Source organism: Ctenocephalides felis, unplaced genomic scaffold (genome assembly GCF_003426905.1).
Source record: "Ctenocephalides felis isolate EL2017-DRISC unplaced genomic scaffold, ASM342690v1 CF-g0.4_SCAFFOLD_03572, whole genome shotgun sequence".
NCBI classification, from domain to species: domain Eukaryota; kingdom Metazoa; phylum Arthropoda; class Insecta; order Siphonaptera; family Pulicidae; genus Ctenocephalides; species Ctenocephalides felis.
The window spans coordinates 38,205,446-38,211,445 of NW_020539726.1; positions in this window are offsets into that span (position 1 = coordinate 38,205,446).

Genomic DNA, 6,000 nt, shown 5'->3' on the forward strand with positions numbered 1-6,000 from the left:
CTAGTGGCTGCATTGTAGAGTAAAAAATAAAATTTAAAAAAATGAGAAAAATCATGGACCATATAAATTATGGATAAAAATAAAAGAATTTATAACTGTTAAAAATAGATCAAAGGCTCTAATCATATTTAGACATAAGCTTATAGTATTAATTGAAAAAAAATATTAAAAATCCTGGACTATATAAATCATAGATAATTACAAATAATCAATTATATATAATAGGTGAACAACCTGGTAGATTTCAATGGTGTATTTATTATTTACTACTTGGTAATCTACTTTTACACCATCATCCATCTACTACTTGTATCTACTTGAATCTATTTTCATCTTCTCTTATTTAAATAATAAACGAATCCATAACAGTTGTAATAAATGATAGCTCGAAGGGAAAAACAATATATATAGACTGACTGGCTGACTGACTGACGGATGTTGTTGCGAATTATAGTTTATCTAGAAATAAAAATAAAAATAAAAATAAAAATATCAAGAACGGTGGTAAGATGGATCTGGAGAAAATGCCAAGGGCTAGAAATCCAGAAAACAAGTTACCTTAGTAAAAACTATTAATATGGGCAAATTAGTTGACACAAATTGTATTCCTGATGATTTTGTTGGAAACTTCAATTTACCTTTTACCACAAAATTTATGCAAACGATACCAAAAAGTGTAAGACTTTTTTACAAGCAAGTTTTTTTGTTGCCCTTGGCCAAAATATCACATTCTTCGAAAATAATTGATAGTTTACTAACACTTAGGTATTTTGGACCAATTTAGATTATCCAAAGGATAAGGTGGACGTTAAATTGGTTTCAGTAAATGTTATTTAGTAAAACATGTTTTTATAATATTTTAATAACGTTTTAAGGGGCATAACTAGTGTAAAATTTACAAAAAATCGAATTTTTAATTTTTTCATATTTCGATAGATTATACCTTTAAAAATAACATGCCAAAATTTTAAATCGATATCTTAAATAGTTTTTGAGTTACAGCCATTTAAAGAGTATATATATATAGTATATAGTATAACGATCATCTAATCTTTAAACGCGTTTTTCTCGAAACAGAATTTTCCGAATTTGCTGCAGCGATTACTCAAAAACAAATAATCCGATCACTATCAATTTTATTTTACATGTTTTATATATAGTTCTCCGTAAAAAAAACTATCGATTTTTTTATCGGATCAAAAATCGAATTTTGGCAATCCAAAAACGACCAAAATTTTGGGTAAAATTCGACTTTCTTAAAAAAACGCCGTAATTTTGTCAATTTTTGATTTTTTTTTCTTCATCGTAGTTCATTTTACACACAATATTATCTAGTTTAACGAGATTTTTTTTTTAAATTTCATCCACTTAGAGGGCCGGAATCATTGCAGTAGTGAATGGCCTTTTTTTGTCGCGCAGTTGGAGATCGACTATAACTTAAAAAATATTTAAATTTTTTCTTCAAAAATTTCACTATGTATTCTTAAAACATGTATAAATATATTCTCAAAATTTTGAAATGATTGATAAAGTAGTTTTATTAATATAAATTCCCAAAAATCACCTTGTTTGAGGCGGTTACACTAGTTGTGCCACTTAAAGTTGATGTAATACAAACGGTACATTCTGGTCAGAAAAAACAACTGTTTTAAATTAAGGACTACTACAAAAAACAAACATCAATTGTAGGAGTCCTGTATTTTTTCTAAATTTAAGCCAATGTTTTTATCCAACTTACCATCTTTTACCAAGTCCTACAAATTTATATTTGGATTCACCATACCGTAGTTGTCACCTCAAAGTTGCATTTTGAATTTAGCAATTTACCAGAATTTTTAGGCTTGTTAAGGACAACCAAAAAATCCTCAAAAACTCTTGCATATTCTTTGCATTATGTATTTTTGTCTTTCTTCATAATTCTATTTTTGCTTCCCGTATTGTAGTTATAGTAATGGACCATGAATCGAAAATGAAAATTTTTGCATTTCTCGACGTTCTGAAGGTTTCTGAACAGTTTTAAGGCAAACCCCAGATAAAATGGATGTGCGTGTGTGTGTGTGTGTATGTTTTGTATGTCTGTATTTTTTTGTCCACGTCTTTTCTTATTTCTTATTTTTTATCCTTTTTTCAAATTTTTTTATTTTTCATAAAATATTTTTGTGATTTTTGATTAAAAACTCAAAAAAATACCCAGACTAAGCACAGTCTAAGCGCCGCTCTTGTACAAATGTTTACCCAAGTGCGTTTAGACTGTTTATGTCAGGAACACTTTTCCAATTTTGTGAAAACTATTGAAAAATGTGAAAATGCCGCCAAGCTAAGCATAGTACAAGTGAAAATGTCGCACAGAATTATTTGCAAGTGCGTACAGACTGTGACCGTGCGGGAGCACTTTTTCAATTTTGTGTAAATTAACTATTTTTTTTTGAACTTGAATTCGAAATGAAATGACGATTGTTGTTAATGTTCTGGAGATAAATTGATTTATGATTTATGATTGACATTTGATTTGCTCGGATATAACAAACAAGATAGCATATAAAAATAATGAAAGTTACAGTAGTTGTAATAATATATTTGAAAACGTTTAAAATTTCTCGAATATTTCATTACGGTACGGGAAGTTCTAGCAATTTGCCTTAAGACACGATGCCATACACCACTAGTTTGGTTTAATAATCTTTACTACCAGGAACTTTGCTGGTGTATCCCGATTCCCTAATCACAGGAATTTAGTTTTATGCCAATAAATTGTGCAATGGCACGCGACTCAAATATTCGTATTCGAAGCCTCGAGCTCGAATTCTAAAAGATCGAGAAGATCGAGATCGTCGAGATCAAGAGAGAGATACTTCTGATAACGGTTTCAAACTTTAAACTGTATTATCAACTATTAGACGGAGAGCTAGTGGTAATTTTAGTAGTCTTAGCAATAGCGAAAGAAATTGATTTGTAATTCTTTTTCACACTGAAATAAAGAGCTAAAGTTAAAAATCAAATAAATCTAGATAAAAGATAAAATAAAAAAATAAAAAATACAATTCTACTAACGACATGAAATAAAAAAGGACTACTAACAAGCAAATTAAATAGCGAAACGTATAAGGTCCTAATATGAATAAAAGTTTATCACCATCAGGAACCGACTGAATCAGAATGTCAACTCATTTCTGGCTTACCATATTACTAAACTTGCATTTTCTGAAAATTTTGGTACCCCTAAAATTGCCAAAAAGAATTATTTTTGTAACTTCCAAAATTGGTTCAAATATTCTCCTAAATATCTGGTTGATCCTAAAATTCTTACCAGAATTAACACTGAGCAATCTTCAAAGTGTCAACTCTTTTGTTTGATGTGTATTAGATATTTGGGGACATATTTTACTAATTTGTTCGTCAGTAGAGTCCTTTTCTTTTTGGAAATAAATTTAAATTCCAAATTTTTTTTTTGGAATTTAAATTTATTTTGCTAACAGTAGAGTTTTTTTCGCCGATAAGAACATTATCTAAACTGATCACTTTGATTTAATTTTTCAGTTTGCTCGTCAGTAAAGTTTCTTTTTAGTACTAACGATGGTATTATTATGTATTAGATATTCAGGTACATATTTTACTAATTTGCTCGTTCGTAGAGTCCTTTTCTCATTATTTCGTCATATAATACCTTCCAAATTTGCTTCAATTTGTTAGACAATGAACTTCTTTTGTTACTAATCAATTTTTTATGTTCTGTAATGCATTTGGCCTTTGGCGTCAGTAGAGTCCTCTTTTTAATAATTTAATAGGATTCTACTGACAAGCAAACTTAGTATGAGAAGAAGAAAGGACTTTGTTGAAAAACAAATAAATAACAATTTGGAAAATATAAGGAGAACTCTACTGTCGAAAAATACAAAAAAGGACTCTACTGACGAGCAAACTAAATATAATAGTGAAAAATACAAAAAGAACTCTTGTGAAAATATCAAAAACAACTCTACTGACGAGCAAATTAAATAGCAAAGTTAAGAATACAAAAAAACTCTACTAACAAACAAGTTAAATAGCAAAGTGAAAAATACAATAAAGAACTCTACTGCGAGCAAATTCAATAGCAATGTGGAAAATACAAAAAGGACTGTACTGACAAGCAAATTAAAAAACATTCTATATCACAGAAAAACTCTACTGACGAGCAAACTGAATAGCTTTCTAGATCATAAAAGGACTCTACTGACAAGCAAACTAAATAGCATTCTAGATATAAAAAAAGGACTCTACTGACGAGCAAAGTGAATGGCAAAGAAAAATAAAAAAAGGACTCTACTGACGAGCAATGTGAAAATACAAAAAAAAACTCTACTTACAAGCAAATTAAATATCAATGGAAGATATAAAAGGACAGTACTGACGGTCAAACAAGATTACAAATTGTAACTAAAAAAAAACTTCTCTATCAAGCAAAAATAAATTGTAGCATAGAACAGATAAAAAGGACTCTACCGACGAGCAAATTTATATTTCAAAATTTTATAAAATGAAAAGGACTCTATTGACGAGCAAACTTAATTTTGACATTGATTAAGATGAAAAGGACTTTACTGACAAGCAAACTTAATTTTTGACATTGAATAAGATAAAAAGGACTCTACTGACGAGCAAATTTATATTTCAAAATTTTATAAAATGAAAAGGACTCTACTGACGAGCAAACTTAATTTTGATATTGATTAAGATGAAAAGGACTCTACTGACGAGTCAACTTAATTATTTTTTAATAATTGTCATTAAATGCCAAATTGACAAAATTTCGATGATTTTTTTTAAGTCCTTCTGTGCCACCAAATTATTTAGAAATTATTCAATTTTGTAAATTTTTTCTACCTAAAATGTGGAAGATCATAAAATAAATACACTTTTATCAACATTACAAATTATCAGGATGTCATTTATTGAAATACAGGTTCTTTGTACATTGCCAAAAATATTTGTTCAACTTTTTCTCCATTGCCAATTTTTAAATCACAAAGATGTCATCTCATTTTTGGTGCACCAGCTCTCGCACTATAAAATCTTTTATATAGAAAAAAATTTACTGAATATTTTTTAATGAGCTCCTTAGGATGTATAGTTAAGAGTAGAATAAAATAATTTATACACAATATTCTTCAGTATGTCTATTCAATCAACAAATATTAAAATCGATAGGTTGTCTTTGAAATTTTTTGAAAAAATTATTGGAAATGTCAATAACGCCAGGAAGAATGCTTCCAACTTGTTTCTCTAACTTACCTCCAAGATTGTCACTTTGTTTTTGATGACTAGCTCCTATATTATGAAATCTTTTATAATTGCTCCGTTGCACTTGACTCCGTCCCCGTCCACTTGATATTATTATGCAACATTATTATTTCGTTGGAGGCATTCTTCTTCCTTATTGGTCGCTCTAAAAAATAAAATAAAATTATAATATCCATGGACAACATTATTGTTCTTGACCAGCAAGTAGATCAGAATCAGGAGATAGTGGTTATGGTAATGGTAACACAAAACAGGCTTCAGGTGATACTGTTATAGAATTTTTTGTTAAATCTAGAAGCAGTTGTTTTAATAATTAGTAGAAAGTTAGCCAGGATAAAGAACATATATTTTAGATTAGACAGCATTTGGGAGATTTATCATCAGGAGTTAATAAACAGGTCTTAGTAATAATATTACATGTTACATGTATGTTTCTACTTTATTTATTAAGGATATGCTAATGCTTTATTAACTTTCTTTTTTTCTGGGAGCTTCAGGTGATACTGTTACATTGCACCAGGTATTTTGCTCCTGTCTTAAATATCAATGGCTTTGTTTTTGTTTTAAATTTTAGAATAAAGTTGACCAGGATAAAGAATGAATTTTAGAACGGACAATATTGTTCATCTCTAGATCAGGAGTCCGGTATCATTTCATGAAAATCTTAATTTAATTAATTAAGAATTACGTAATATTAATCAATTCAAATTATTTAATTAG